Below are 16,205 nucleotides of genomic sequence, written 5' to 3'. Positions count from 1 at the left end.
GCCTTTGGTAAGTGCCGGAGTGAGAAGAGGTTTTAAAATAATTAACACATGCTTACTTTTACCGCATGCCTTTGGTAAGCGCAGGAGTGAGAAGAGGTTTTAAAATAATTAACACATGCTTACTTTTACTGCATGCCTTTGGTAAGCGCCGGAGTGAGAAGAGGTTTTAAAATAATTAACACATGCTTACTTTTACTGCATGCCTTTGGTAAGCGCAGGAGTGAGAAGAGGTTTTAAAATAATTAACACATGCTTACTTTTACCGCATGCCTTTGGTAAGTGCCGGAGTGAGAAGAGGTTTTAAAATAATTAACACATGCTTACTTTTACCGCATGCCTTTGGTAAGTGCAGGAGTGAGAAGAGGTTTTAAATTAATTAACACATGCTTACTTTTACTGCATGCCTTTGGTAAGCGCAGGAGTGAGAAGAGGTTTTAAAATAATTAACACATGCTTACTTTTACCGCATGCCTTTGGTAAGAGCAGGAGTGAGAAGAGGTTTTAAAATAATTAACACATGCTTACTTTTACCGCATGCCTTTGGTAAGTGCCGGAGTGAGAAGAGGTTTTAAAATAATTAACACATGCTTACTTTTACCGCATGCCTTTGGTAAGCGCAGGAGTGAGAAGAGGTTTTAAAATAATTAACACATGCTTACTTTTACTGCATGCCTTTGGTAAGCGCCGGAGTGAGAAGAGGTTTTAAAATAATTAACACATGCTTACTTTTACTGCATGCCTTTGGTAAGCGCAGGAGTGAGAAGAGGTTTTAAAATAATTAACACATGCTTACTTTTACCGCATGCCTTTGGTAAGTGCCGGAGTGAGAAGAGGTTTTAAAATAATTAACACATGCTTACTTTTACCGCATGCCTTTGGTAAGTGCAGGAGTGAGAAGAGGTTTTAAATTAATTAACACATGCTTACTTTTACTGCATGCCTTTGGTAAGCGCAGGAGTGAGAAGAGGTTTTAAAATAATTAACACATGCTTACTTTTACCGCATGCCTTTGGTAAGAGCAGGAGTGAGAAGAGGTTTTAAAATAATTAACACATGCTTACTTTTACCGCATGCCTTTGGTAAGTGCCGGAGTGAGAAGAGGTTTTAAAATAATTAACACATGCTTACTTTTACCGCATGCCTTTGGTAAGCGCAGGAGTGAGAAGAGGTTTTAAAATAATTAACACATGCTTACTTTTACTGCATGCCTTTGGTAAGCGCAGGAGTGAGAAAAGGTTTTAAATTAATTTGCGCCCCGGCGGCAATTCAAGGAAATACGGTGTGTGTGTGTGTATATATATATATATATATATATTTATTTTTATTTATTTTTTTTGACTGAAAGTCAAGTATTTCTTCTATATAAATATGAAATATTGAACTTGGTCAATTTTAGCTGTAAATATACTCCTCCCCTCTTAACCACGCCCCCTTCCACACACCACCCCCCACCTCCCGAAATCAGAGGTGTCAAGGTGGGCAAGTATGAGCAGGGGGTCCTCACACGGGAGACCCCCGCCTGTCTCCCTGTCCCTCCCTCACCTTGTTCCCCTCTCCATGTGATGTATAATTAAGGGCGCCCACAAAAATCTCGCCATTGACGAATTTAAAGAAGAAATAATTCCGCCGCCCCGCCCAACTTTATGCTAATGAGGTCCTCTTCCTTTATCTTTCCCTCATAAAGGATTAGTTGCAGGACTGTCTCGGCCTGCATCTCGGGGACCAATTTAGCAGAGAGGAGCCCTGCTGGTTAATTAGCATTCATTAACATAGTTTGCATCTCTGCCAGACAGCTATTGTCAATATTTGTCCCACATACCTTTCTCTCTTTTTTCTGTCGCTGTCCTCCCGCGTGGATCATGACAAACATTAATAATAATAAGAAGAAGAAGAAGAAGTTGTCATGCAAATCTGCTCCCCAGCTTTTTGCAGCGTGTGACATATTTAAATCACCCCCGGGGTTTAATTAACCTGGCCTTGCTGAAGACGTCCCCGGGTGAAGACGTTAAATGTCCCGCTGAAGTGTGTGTGTGTGTGTGTGTGTGTGTGTGTGTGTGTGTGTGTGTGTGTGTGTGTGTGTGTGTGTGTGTCGGAGTGGCGCGCCGTCCCTTCCTTCGCCGTCCTCCTTGTCTTGTCTCCGCTCGTCTCTCCTCGTACGCCGCTCATTAGGCAGGACGTCTCCGCCGGGAACCACTTTGATCACGCCTTCCAACTTCTCTTTCCTCTTTATTACTTCCAACTTTCTGTCTTTTGTCCTTCTTCCTTCATGTTATGTCTCCTTCCTTCACTTTATCCTAACTGTGTTACGTCTCTTTGTCTTTTGTCCTCCTTCCTTCACTTTCTCCTAACTTTGTTACGTCTCTTTGTCTTCTTTCCTTCACTTTGTCCGAACTTTGTTACGTCTCTGTCTTTTGCCCTCGTTCCTTCACTTTATGTTTCTTTCCTTCATTTTGTCCTAACTTTGTTACGTCTTTTTGTCTTTTGTCCTCCTTCCTTCACTTTGTCCGAACTTTGTTACGTCTCTGTCTTTTGCCCTCCTTCCTTCACTTTATGTTTCTTTCCTTCATTTTGTCCTAACTTTGTTACGTCTCTTTGTCTTTTGTTCTCCTCCTTCACTTTGTCCTAACTTTATGTCTTTGTCTTTTGTCCTCCTTCTTTCACTTTATGTCTCCTTCCTTCACTTTGTCCTAACTTTGTTACGTCTCTTTGTCTGTTGTCTTTCTTCCTTCACTTTATGTCTTCTTCCTTCACTTTGTCCAAACTTTGCTACGTCTCCTTGGCTTTTGTCCTCCTTCCTTCACCTTGTACTAACTTTGTTACGTCTCTTTGTCCTTTTTCCTCCTACTTTCATTTTATCTCCTTCCTTCACTTTGTCCTAACTTTAAGTCTCTTTGTCCTTTGTCCTCCTTCCTTCACTTTGTCTCCTTCCTTTACTTTGTCCTAATTTTGTTATGTCTCTTTGTCTTTTGTCCGCCTTCCTTCACTTTATGTCTCCTTCCTTCCCTTTGTCAAGTTTCTTTGTCTTTTGTCCTTCTTTCACTTTGTCCTAACTTTGTTACGTCTCTTTGTCCTTTGTCCTCCTTCCTTCACTTTGTCTCCTTGTCTTTTCTCCTTCTTTCACTTTTTCTTAACTTTATTACGTCTCTCTGTCTTTTGTCCTCCTTCCTTCACTTTATGCCTCCTTCCTTTACCTTGTCCGCACTTTGTTACATCTCTGTCTTTTGTCCTCCTTCCTTAACGTAATGTCTCCTTTTTTCACTTTGTCCTAACTTTATGTCTTTGTCTTTTGTCCTCATTCCTTCTTTTTATGTCTCCTTCATTTCACTTTGTCCTAACTTTGTTACGTCTTTTTGTTTTTTGTCCTCTTTCTTTCACTTTGTTTCTTTCCTTCACTTTGACCTAACTTTGTTATGTCTCTTTATCTTTTCTCCCCCTTCCTTCACTTTATGGCTCCGTCCTGCACTTTGTCCTAACTTTGTTACGTCTCTTTGTCTTTTGTCCTCCTTCCTTCACTTTGTCTCATTCCCTTACTTTGTCCTTACTTTATTACATCTCTTTGTCTTATGTACTTTTTTTACTTTATGGCTCCTTGTCATTTCTCCTTCTTTCACTGTATTTCTTTATCCTTCACTTTGTCCGAACTTTGTTACGTCTCTTTGTGTTTTGTCCTCCTTCCTTCACTTCATATCTCATTCCCTCACTTTGTCCTAACTTTATTACATCTCTTTGTCTTGTGTCCTTCTTCCTTCACTTTATGTCTCCTTGTCTTTTCTTCTTCTTTCACTTTTTCTTAACTTTATTATGTCTCTTTGTCTTTTGTCCTCCTTCCTTCGCTTTGTCTCCTTCCTTCATTTTGTCCTAACTTCGTTATGTCTCTTTGTCTTTTGTCCTTCTTCCTTCACTTTGTCTCCTTCCTCCAATTTGTCCTAACTTTGTTACATCTCTTTGTTTTTGTCGTCCTTCCTTCACTTTATGTCTCCTTCCTTCACTTTGTCCTTACATTGTTACATCTCTTTGTCTTTTGTCCTTCTTCCTTCACTTTATGTCTCCTTCCTTCACTTTTTCCTAACTTTTTTACGTCTCTTTGTCTTTTGTCCTCCTTCCTTCACTTTGTCCTAACTTTGTTACGTCTCTTTGTCTTTTGTCCTCCTTCCTTCACTTTGTCCTAACTTTGTTACGTCTCTTTGTCTGCTGTCCTCCTTCCTTCACTTTGTATTTTTGTCATTTGTTTTTCTTTTACTTTTTCCTAACTTTGTCTCTTCATCTTTTCTCCTTCTTTTACTTTATCTGAACCTTATGATGTCTCTTTGTCTTTTCTCCTTCTTTCACGTTGTCCTAACTTTATTATGTCTCCTTGTCTTTTCTTCTTCTTTCATCTCATGTCTCCTTCCTTCACTTTGTCCTTACATTGTCACGTCTCTTTGTCTTTTGTTCTCCTTCCTTCACTTTGTCTCCTTCCTTCACTTTGTCCTAACTTTGTTACATCTCTTTGTCTTTTGTCCTCCTTCCTTCACTTTGTCCTAACTTTGTTACGTCTCTTTGTCTTCTGTCCTCCTTCCTTCACTTTGTCTTTTTGACATTTGTCTTTCTTTTACTATTTCCTAACTTTGTCTCTTCATCTTTTCTCCTTCTTTCACTTTATCTGAACCTTATGATGTCTCTTTGTCTTTTCTTCTTCTTTCACGTTGTCCAAACTTTATTAAAGGTCCTTGTCTTTTCTCCTTCTTTCACTTCATCTGAACTTTATGATGTCTCTTTGGCTTTTCTCCTTCTTTCACGTTGTCCTAACTTGATTATGTCTCTTTGTCTTTCCTCTTTCTTTCACTTTATCCTAACTTTATCATGTCTCGTGGTCTTTTCTCCTTCTTTCACGTTATCCTAACTTTATTATGTCTCTTTCTCTTTTGTCCTCCTTCCTTCACTTTGTCCTAACTTTGTTACGTCTCTTTGTCTTCTGTCCTCCTTCCTTCACTTTGTCTTTTTGTCATTTGTTTTCTTTTACTTTTTCCTAACTTTGTCTCTTCATCTTTTCTCCTTCTTTTACTTTATCTAAACCTTATGATGTCTCTTTGTCTTTTGTCCTTCTTTCACGTTGTCCTAACTTTATTATGTCTCCTTGTCTTTTCTTCTTCTTTCACCTCATGTCTCCTTCCTTCACTTTGTCCTTACATTGTTACGTCTCTTTGTCTTTTGTCCTTCTTCCTTCACTTTGTCTCCTTCCTTCACTTTGTCCTAACTTTGTTACGTATCTTTGTCTTTTGTCCTCCTTCCTTCACTTTATCTTTCTGTCATTTGTCTTTCTTTCACTTTGTCCTAGCTTTGTCTCCTTGTCTTTTTTCCTTTTTTGACATTGTCTTAACGTTATTATGTCTCTGTCTTTTCTCCTACTTTCACTTTGTCATTCTTCTTACTTCACTTTGTCCTAACTTTATTTTGTCTCTTTTTATTTTCTCTTTCTTTCACTTTGTCCTAACTTCATGATGTCTCTTTGTCTTCCGTCCTCCGTCCTTCACTTAATTTCCCTGTGTCATTTCTCCTTCTTAAATTTTTTCCTAACTTTATTACATTTCTTTTTATTTCCTCCTCCCTCCACTTTGTCCAAACTTTATTACGTCTCTTTGTCTTTTCTCCATCTTTTCTCCTTCTGTCCCAATACATTCCACAGTCTACATTGCTGAACTGCCCATAATCTCCTCTTTGATAAAAAAAAAAAAAAATTGGTCTCCTTTGTTGATGTTTGGTGGCATTTTTTGTTCGGATAAATTATTACACTCCGCCATCTCCACTTTGCTGCAGTGCTCCATTTTCTCATGTTCCTTAATTTTCTCGTGGATGAAACTTATCTCCCTCCTTGTTTGTGAAACTTTTTCAGTTTCTACGTGTTACGCTCCACAGTCTCCACTTTGCTGCAAGGCTTTGTTTTTCTGCTGCTCTTGATCTCTTCTTAAATAAAATTGTTTCCTTAGTTATTGCTTGTTGGCATTTGTTAATTCCGATGTGTTGTGTTACACTCCCCAGTCTCCACTTTTCTTCAGCGCTTCATTTTCTCGCCGCCCATAATCTCCTCTTGGATAAAATTACTCTCCCCTGTTGTTTAAGATTTGTACTTCCGGCGTATTACACTTCACAGTCAAGGCCGCTCTGGCTAAATTAGGACGCTAAGCACAATTGTGTTTACGTATCAGTAGGGCGGCCCTGTCCACAGTCTCAATTTTGCTGCAGCGCTCTGTTTTCTTGCAGCCCTTACTCCCCTCTTGGATAAAATTGATCTCTCATGTTTCTGTTTAACATTTTTCATTTAGTCATATTGCTACACTTTGCAGTCTCCACTTTGCTGCAGCAGTCTGTTTTCCTGCTGAACCTTAATCTCCTCATGGATAAAAGGACTCTCTATTGTTGCTGTTTGTTAGCATTTCTCGCTCCGACTTATTACACTCTGCAGTGCTTATTTTGATGCAGCTCTTCAGTACAGTTAGTCTCCTTTGTTTTTGTTTGTTAGCATTTCTTAATTACGATGTGTTACACTCCTTGTCCCCACGTTGCTGCTGCGCTCCTTTTCTCGCTGCCCTTAATCTCCTCTCAGACAACAGTGTGTTCCTGTTTTGTTTGTATGTTAACGTTTCTCATTCGTAGGCCGGTATAAACACTCCACAGTCACGGCTAAAATTAGAGCCCTGAGCAAAATCTTATTTATGTAACGGGAGGGCAGCCTGGTCCACAGTCTCCATTTGGCTGCAGTGCTCCGTTTTCTCGCTGCCCTTAATCTCCTTTTGGGGAAAAAATGGTGTTAATGTTAGTTTACCCCGTCTCCATGCCCTGCAGTATTATGGTCTCCACTTTTCTGCAGCACTCTGTTTTCTTTCTTGCTGCCCTTAATCTCTTCTTAGATAATATGCCTCTCCCTTGTTGCCGTTTGTCTGCGGCTGATAAATGGAAAATATTTATTTCCTTTAAAATACCGGTGTTATCCATAGTTAGGTAAATACGGTATTTATTTTGGGGCGGTATAGCTCGGTTGGTAGAGTGGCCGTGCCAGCAACTTGAGGGTTCCAGGTTCGATCCCCGCTTCTGCCGTCCTAGTCACTGCCATTGTGTCCTTGGGCACCAAAAAAAACCTACTTTGACTTACGGTTTTCGACAGTGTTCCTCAACTTCCCTTGTTCCCAGAGGGTGGCGGGTCGTCGCCGAGAAGAGTTTCTCCTCTCTAAGGTGAGGTTGAGGACACCATCTGCCTTACTTCCTGTAAAAAGACGTGGATTAGCGACCGCGCTCAACCGCTCCTTTTTTTTTTGCCCTCTTTTCTTTTCTTCCCAAGGCTTAAGAGGGGCCTCCACACGGGTGCCAGGCTTAGCTGGGAGCGTCCGCAGGGACATTTGACTGTCAGAAGACAGCTTAAAGGATTGCTTGGACCAAGACAAATAGACATAGTCAGCAAAAAAAAAAAAAAAAAAATAGCTAAGGAGATTCTTATTGGACAATTCTATGCTTTTGGGAACAAGTCCAACTTTACTGACCTCCGATGCCAATTTCTTCCATTTGGCTGTCCCAAAACTTGTGTCCATGCAGTGCACATGCCTGCCTGTGTTTAGTTTGTGTTTGATTCCCGGCCTGGCGCGTGCAGTCGTGATCCGCTGCTCTTTCATGCCCGCACAGGAAGTCAAGTGAAGATCAATAAAGTCGTGTCCTGCGTACCTTTTGTTAAGATTTCCATCCTTGCCGGCTGGGACTCCAACATGGAGGGCGTGGACCAACATGGAGGGCGTGGACCGTCAACACGCTGCATTATGCATGCGGCAAAATGGCATTTGGCTGCACCTCGTTGTTTGGAAGAAGGGCGCCAAGTGTCTGTGGCGGCGACATCAAAGCGCGTTGGCAGCGTGGAGAAATGTGTCGGGGGAAGTCGGGAGCAAGCGCCAGAGAGGCTCCTGATCGTGCAGGAAGTTTTGGCTCCGTTTCTTTTTGTTTTGTTTTTGAGGGGGACTGATGGTTTTTTTGTTGTAAAATGAGCTAACCCTGAAAGTTGCAGTGTTATTCTGCACATGACTACAGCGCTTCGTTCTCTCCTTGCCCTCAGTCTCCTCTCGGATAAAAGCTGTTACCGTTTCACGCTCAAACCAAGTTTGTCACTGCAACATTTGAGGATGCACAGTTAATAGAGGAGTGACATAAATGAACACTTCTTGCTAACAGTAGACTATCTTGTCGATTACTGCATTATTTTTATTATGCTCCACAGTCTCCATTTTGCTGCACTGTTATTTTTTGTCACTCCCCCTTTAAGATGAAAACTCATATTCAGTCTTCTTTTTCAGACTGATTTATTTTGGTAAAATTAGCTAACCCTAACAGTTGCAGTGTTATACTCCACATTCTGCACATGGCTGCAGCGCTTTGTTCTCTCCTCGCCCTCAGTCTCCTCTCGGATAAAAGCTGTTACCGTTCCACGCTCAAACCCAGTTTGTCACTGCAACATTTGAGGATGCACAGTTAATAGAGGAGTGACATAAATGAAGACATCTTGCTAACAAGAAGATGCACCGCTGCTGCTCACTGCTCCCCTCACCTCCCAAGGGGGTGAACAAGGGGATTGGTCAAATGCAGAGGACAAATTTCAACAATCATTGGTACTTTAACTTAACAGTTGACTATCTTGTTGATTGCTGCATTATTATTATTATTTTACTCCACAGTCTCCATATTGCTGCACTGTTCCTTTTTCTCGCTGCCCCTTTAGGATCAAATTCACTTTCAGTGTGTGTGAATGTGGAAATAGTGTCAAAGCGTCTTTGAGTACCTGGAAGGTAGAAAAGCGCCATACAAGTATAACACGTTTACCATTTAGAGCAGGGGTCACCAACACCAGGTCGCCCGTAAGGACCAGATGAGTCGCCCGCTGGCCTGTTCTAAAAATAGCTCAAATAGCAGCACTTACCAGTGAGCTGCCTCTATTTTTTAAATTGTATTTATTTACTATCAAGCTGGTCTCACTTTGCTCGACATTTTTAATTCTAAGAGAGACAAAACTCAAATAGAATTTGGAAATCCAAGAAAATATTTTAAAGACTTGGTCTTCACTTGTTTAAATAAATTCATTTATTTTTTTACTTTGCTTCTTATAACTTTCAGAAAGGCAATTTTAGAGAAAAAAATACAACCTTAAAAATGATTTTAGGATTTTTAAACACATATACCTTTTTACCTTTTAAATTCCTTCCTCTTCTTTCCTGACAATTTAAATCAATGTTCAAGTAAATTTATTTTTTTATTGTAAAGAATAATAAATACATTTTAATTTAATTCTTCATTTTAGCTTCTGTTTTTTCGACGAAGAATATTTGGGAAATATTTCTTCAAAGTTATGATTAAAATTCAAAAAAATATTCTGGCAAATCTCGAAAATTTGTAGAATTAAATTTAAATCTTTTTTCAAAATCTTTTGAATTTCTTTTGAAATTTTTGTTCTGGAAAATCTAGAATAAAAAATAATTTGTCTTCGTTAGAAATATAGCTTGGTCCAATTTGTTGTATATTCTAACAAAGTGCAGATTGGATTTTAACCTATTTAAAACATGTCATCAAAATTCTAAAATTAATCTTAATCAGGAAAAATGACTAATGATGTTCCATAAATTCTTTTTTTAATTTTTTCCAAAAGATTCGAATTAGCTAGTTTTTCTCTTCATTTTTTTCGGTTGAATTTTGAATTTTAAAGAGTCGAAATTGAAGATAAACTATGTTTCAAAATTAAATTTTCATCTTTTTCATGTTTTCTCCTCTTTTAAACCGTTCAATTAAGTGGGGTTTTTTTTCCTCATTTATTCTCTAGAAAAATTTTCCATAAAAGGAAAAAAAATGTACGATGGAATGACAAACAGAAATACCCATTTATTTTTATATATATATATATATATATATATATATATATATATATATATATATATATTAATTAAAGGTAAATTGAGCAAATTGGCTATTTCTTGCAATTTATTGAAGTGTGTATCAAACTGGTAGCCCTTGGCATTAATCAGCACCCAAGAAGTAGCTCTTGGTTTCAAAAAGGTTGCTGACCCCAGATTTACAGGAAGTCTTTCGTTAGGCGACCATCTAGTCGGTTTCGGGCCTCCACGCCTGGCGGGGGTGTCGCTCCTTCAAACAGCACCTCCACCTCCACCTCCACCTTCACCTCCACCTTCACCACCGTCTCCCAGCACTCATTAGCCGAGCGGTTCAAGTTTGAAGGGTACGAGCACACCTCAGGTAATCACACTAATGAAGTCAAGCAACCTGGTTTTTTTTAATTTATTTTTGTTTGAAATCATTTTTCTGTCTGTGTGCCTGCCTCACGTGAGAAGTGGCCGACAAGAAAGAAGTGTTTGTATGCATACTAGGAGCGCCGCACGCTGGTGGGCTGCTGACTGGAGGCCCCCCCCCCCCAGCAGTGCAGCATCACTGGGACCAATTACAGGTACATTAGCATGTTTGAATGGAGGGATATGAGGCTGAGGGACGGGCGGGGTTCAAATAATAATAATAATAATAAGTATGCCCGAGCATGACTACGACTTGCAGTATAAGTGACAAACTTTCCCACTTTCTCAAGTTTTTGGACAATAGAAAAGTCATTTTGGTTGAGGTTGATGGTTAAATTCAAACAGAGTGGCGCGGTTCCTGGTTCAATCCCCACCTTCTACCATCCTAGTCACGTCAATTGTGTCCTTGAAGAAGTCACTTCACCCGTCCAAAGGCAAAACCCAGTAACTCAATTTTGGTCAAAACTGAGCTGATAATAATTTGGGAGTTCCTAGGTGATATCCTTTACATTAGTGTATGCCACATTGTCATTTGTTCCGTAAGTAAGCTGTTACACGCATGGCAGGACCTAGCAACTACCACATGACCGTGTAGTTACAACAGAAAAACCTAGTATCTCAAGGGACCAATCGGAGCTTCTTTGTCAGTCGCCTTATTGTCTTTAATGAGACATTTTTGCAGGAATGTGATATTATGGCAGGAGGGGATATTTGGAAGATTGGCCTTCATTAAATGTATTCCCTTGCATCCTCTTTCGGGCAGATAACTGTGGGGGTCCAAATAAAAAGTGGACGCTGTACACGGCTCTTGTCCAATGTGCAGACGCAGAATGGGGGCCCACCCGAGATTGGGATCAAATATGTGGAGAAAGGGCACACGTTCATGAGAGCAGATTCAATCCATGGCTCCATCGGCAAGAAAATGAAAGCTGAAGAAAACATCTACATGTTGGATGACTTTGTAGATCTTTGTAAGACAGCATCAAGATAGATTGCTTTTGTTTGGTTTTCTCAAAATCTGCTCGATGTGAGTTACTAGGTTTTGCCTTTGGACGGGAGACTTCACCCTTGCTTCCGGTGGGTCCTGGTTAGGGCCTTGCATGGCAGCTCCCGCAATCAGTCTGTGTGAATGTAGAAATAGTGTCAAAGCGTTCCTTAAAAAGGTAGAAAAGAGCTGTACAAGTATAACTCATTTCCCATTCAAACTTGCCATCTACTAGAAAAGTGATCTCAAATGGGGGCAACACATACCCTTTGGGGTACTTACAATAGAATAGAAATCAGTGTCGGATGTATTGCACTTGAAGGGTAGTATTGCGCAGTAAGGTATTAGGTACTTGAAGGGTAGTATTGCACAGTAAGGTATTAGGTACTTGAAGGGTAGTATTGCACAGTAAGGTATTAGGTACTTGAAGGGTAATGCAAGATATAATGCAAGATGGCGGCGCCCGGACGGGCTGCGACACTGCGGTGCTCTTGCTAAAGATGGAACATTTGGCGGAAATGCCGGACAGTTCTGCATACTTCATGGCTGGCTCGCATCGTGGTCACTCCGTGATCACGTACGACCGCCAGACACTTCTGGATATGGACATATTGGGCCGTTTTGGACTGATAGACGCGGGCGTGCTAAACATGCTAACTAGCATGGGGATACATCGGCGGCTACATCCAGCGGCCTGTGAAGCAGCGGAGTCTAGTAGCAGCGGGGGCCGTCTACGGAGCAGACGCCAGCGGTGTGATCGGAAACGCGGATGTCGAGCGGGGCTAAAAACAAAGCAGAAGGCTAATCCCCACAGAACACCACTTCCCTCCACCCTGAAGACGGATTTAGATGGAAAATGCGAGACTACTGGTCTGGGTAAGGAGTCTGTTAAATTAGAACAAGTTTTTTCTGCTTTGAGTGTTTCAGAGTTGGACATGTGTTTTACTGAGGTGGCTAACTATGATGCGTGCAGTTTATCAAAGCAACAATCAAACAATCGGAACATTCCCGTCGTATCAATTCCTAGATATGGTCGTAATTATACTGAATGCACTGGGCATAATAAACACAACATTATTAATATTGCTACTACGGATAATTTGATCAAAAATTCCCTAAAACAGCCCACTACCTATAATGTAGGTTTTTTAAACATAAGATCATTGTCTCCTAAAACGTTGTTAGTTAATGATATCATCAGAGACAACAATCTTAACGTCATCGGTCTCAGCGAAACCTGGCTTAAACCAAACGACTTTTTTGCGCTAAATGAGGCATGTCCTCCTAACTTTACACATGCGCATATTGCCCGTCCGCTTAAAAGGGGTGGGGGGGTCGCACTAATATACAACGAAAACTTTAACCTTAGTCCTAACATAAATAATAAATATAAATCGTTTGAGGTGCTTACTATGAGGTCTGTCACACCGCTGCCTCTACACCTGGCTGTTATCTACCGCCCCCCAGGGCCCTATTCGGACTTTATTAATGAATTCTCAGAGTTCGTTGCTGATCTAGTGACACACGCCGATAATATAATCATAATGGGGGACTTTAATATCCACATGAATACCCCATCGGACCCACCGTGCGTAGCGCTCCAGAGTATAATTGATAGCTGTGGTCTCACACAAATAATAAATGAACCCACGCATCGCAACGGTAATACGATAGACCTAGTGCTTGTCAGGGGTATCACCGCTTCCAAAGTTACGATACTCCCGTATACTAAAGTATTGTCCGATCATTACCTTATAAAATTCGAGGTTCAGACGCATGTTCGTCAAACTAATAATAATAATAACTGCTATAGCAGCCGCAACATTAATACAGCCACAACGACAACTCTTGCTGACCTACTGCCCTCGGTAATGGCACCATTCCCAAAGTATGTGGGCTCTATTGATAACCTCACTAACAATTTTAACGACGCCCTGCGCGAAACCATTGATAACATAGCACCGCTAAAGTTAAAAAAGGCTCCAAAAAAGCGCACCCCGTGGTTTACAGAAGAAACTAGAGCTCAGAAATTATTATGCAGAAAGCTGGAACGCAAATGGCGCACGACTAAACTTGAGGTGCACCATCAAGCATGGAGTGATGGTTTAATAACTTATAAACGCATGCTTACCTTAGCTAAAGCTAATTATTACTCAAATCTCATCCACCGTAATAAAAACGATCCTAAATTTTTGTTTAGTACGGTAGCATCGCTAACCCAACAAGGGACTCCTTCCAGTAGCTCCACCCACTCAGCTGATGACTTTATGCAATTCTTTAGTAAGAAAATTGAAGTCATTAGAAAGGAGATTAAAGACAATGCGTCCCAGCTACAACGGGGTTCTATTAACACTGACACGATTGTATATACGGCGGATACTGCCCTCCAAAATAGTTTCTCTCGTTTTGAGGAAATAACATTAGAGGAATTGTTACAACGTGTAAATGGAATAAAACAAACAACATGTTTACTTGACCCTCTTCCTGGGAAACTGATCAAGGAGCTCTTTGTATTATTAGGTCCATCAGTGCTAAATATTATAAACTTATCACTTTCCTCGGGCACTGTTCCCCTAGCATTCAAAAAAGCGGTTATTCATCCTCTCCTTAAAAGACCTAACCTCGATCCTGACCTCATGGTAAACTACCGACCGGTGTCTCACCTTCCCTTCATTTCAAAAATCCTCGAAAAAATTGTTGCGGAGCAGTTAAATGAACACTTAGCGTCTAACAATCTATGTGAAACCTTTCAATCCGGTTTCAGGGCAAATCACTCGACGGAGACAGCCCTCGCAAAAATGACTAATGATCTATTGCTAACGATGGACTCTGATGCGTCATCTATGTTGCTGCTCCTCGATCTTAGCGCTGCTTTCGATACCGTCGATCATAATATTTTATTAGAACGTATCAAAACACGAATCGGTATGTCAGACTCAGTCCCTGTCATGGTTTAACTCTTATCTTACTGATAGGATGCAGTGCGTCTCCTATAACAGTGTGACCTCGGACTATGTAAAGGTAACGTGTGGAGTTCCCCAGGGTTCGGTCCTTGGCCCTGCACTCTTCAGCATCTACATGCTGCCGCTAGGTGACATCATACGCAAATACGGTGTTAGCTTTCACTGTTATGCTGAGGACACCCAACTCTACATGCCCCTAAAGCTGACCAACACGCCGGATTGTAGTCAGCTGGAGGCGTGTCTTAATGAAATTAAACAATGGATGTCCGCTAACTTTTTGCAACTCAACGCCAAAAAAACGGAAATGCTGATTATCGGTCCTGCTAGACACCGAACTCTATTTAATAATACAACTCTAACATTTGACAACCAAACAATTAAACAAGGCGACACGGTAAAGAATCTGGGTATTATCTTCGACCCAACTCTCTCCTTTGAGGCACACATTAAAAGCGTTACTAAAACGGCCTTCTTTCATCTCCGTAATATCGCTAAAATTCGCTCCATTCTGTCCACTAAAGACGCTGAGATCATTATCCATGCGTTTGTTACGTCTCGCCTCGACTACTGTAACGTATTATTTTCGGGTCTCCCCATGTCTAGCATTAAAAGATTACAGTTGGTACAAAATGCGGCTGCTAGACTTTTGACAAGAACAAGAAAGTTTGATCACATTACGCCTGTACTGTATATACCTTTATATACATATATACATACATATATACCTGTACTGTATATACCTTTATATACATATATACATACATATATACCTGTACTGTATATACCTTTATATACATATATACATACATATATACCTATACTGTATATACCTTTATATACATATATACATACATATATACCTGTACTGTATATACCTTTATATACATATATACATACATATATACCTATACTGTATATACCTTTATATACATATATACATACATATACTGTATATACCTTTATATACATATATACATACATATATACATATACTGTATATACCTTTATATACATATATACATACATATATACCTATACTGTATATACCTTTATATACATACATATATACATATACTGTATATACCTTTATATACATATATACATACCTATATACATATACTGTATATACCTTTATATACATATATACATACATATATACCTGTACTGTATATACCTTTATATACATATATACATACATATATACCTGTACTGTATATACCTTTATATACATATATACATACATATATACCTGTACTGTATATACCTTTATATACATATATACATACATATATACCTGTACTGTATATACCTTTATATACATATATACATACATATATACCTATACTGTATATACCTTTATATACATATATACATACATATATACCTATACTGTATATACCTTTATATACATATATACATACATATATACCTATACTGGCTCACCTGCACTGGCTTCCTGTGCACTTAAGATGTGACTTTAAGGTTTTACTACTTACGTATAAAATACTACACGGTCTAGCTCCATCCTATCTTGCCGATTGTATTGTACCATATGTCCCGGCAAGAAATCTGCGTTCAAAGGACTCCGGCTTATTAGTGATTCCCAAAGCCCAAAAAAAGTCTGCGGGCTATAGAGCGTTTTCCGTTCGGGCTCCAGTACTCTGGAATGCCCTCCCGGTAACAGTTCGAGATGCCACCTCAGTAGAAGCATTTAAGTCTCACCTTAAAACTCATTTGTATGCTCTAGCCTTTAAATAGACTCCCTTTTTAGACCAGTTGATCTGCTGTTTCTTTTCTTTTTCTTCTATGTCCCACTCTCCCTTGTGGAGGGGGTCCTGTCCGATCCGGTGGCCATGTACTGCTTGCCTGTGTATCGGCTGGGGACATCTCTGCGCTGCTGATCCGCCTCCGCTTGGGATGGTTTCCTGGTGGCTCCGCTGTGAACGG

General features: G+C 40.1%; 1 long non-coding RNA gene across 1 annotated transcript in view; it reads left to right on the top strand.

Annotated features, from left to right (window-relative positions):
• LOC133538552 (uncharacterized) overlaps positions 1 to 10,534 on the top strand; it is a 15,266-nt gene extending 4,732 nt beyond the window's left edge. Inside the window, exons 2-3 of the long non-coding RNA XR_009803030.1 lie at positions 10,097 to 10,257; positions 10,353 to 10,534. This is a non-coding gene — a long non-coding RNA (uncharacterized LOC133538552). The remainder of the gene's footprint in view (positions 1 to 10,096; positions 10,258 to 10,352) is intronic.
• Positions 10,535 to 16,205: the final 5,671 nt, after the last annotated feature.

Source organism: Nerophis ophidion, linkage group LG20, assembly GCF_033978795.1.
Source record: "Nerophis ophidion isolate RoL-2023_Sa linkage group LG20, RoL_Noph_v1.0, whole genome shotgun sequence".
Taxonomy (NCBI): Eukaryota; Metazoa; Chordata; class Actinopteri; order Syngnathiformes; family Syngnathidae; genus Nerophis; species Nerophis ophidion.
This window is presented reverse-complemented; position numbering and strand designations above follow the sequence as displayed.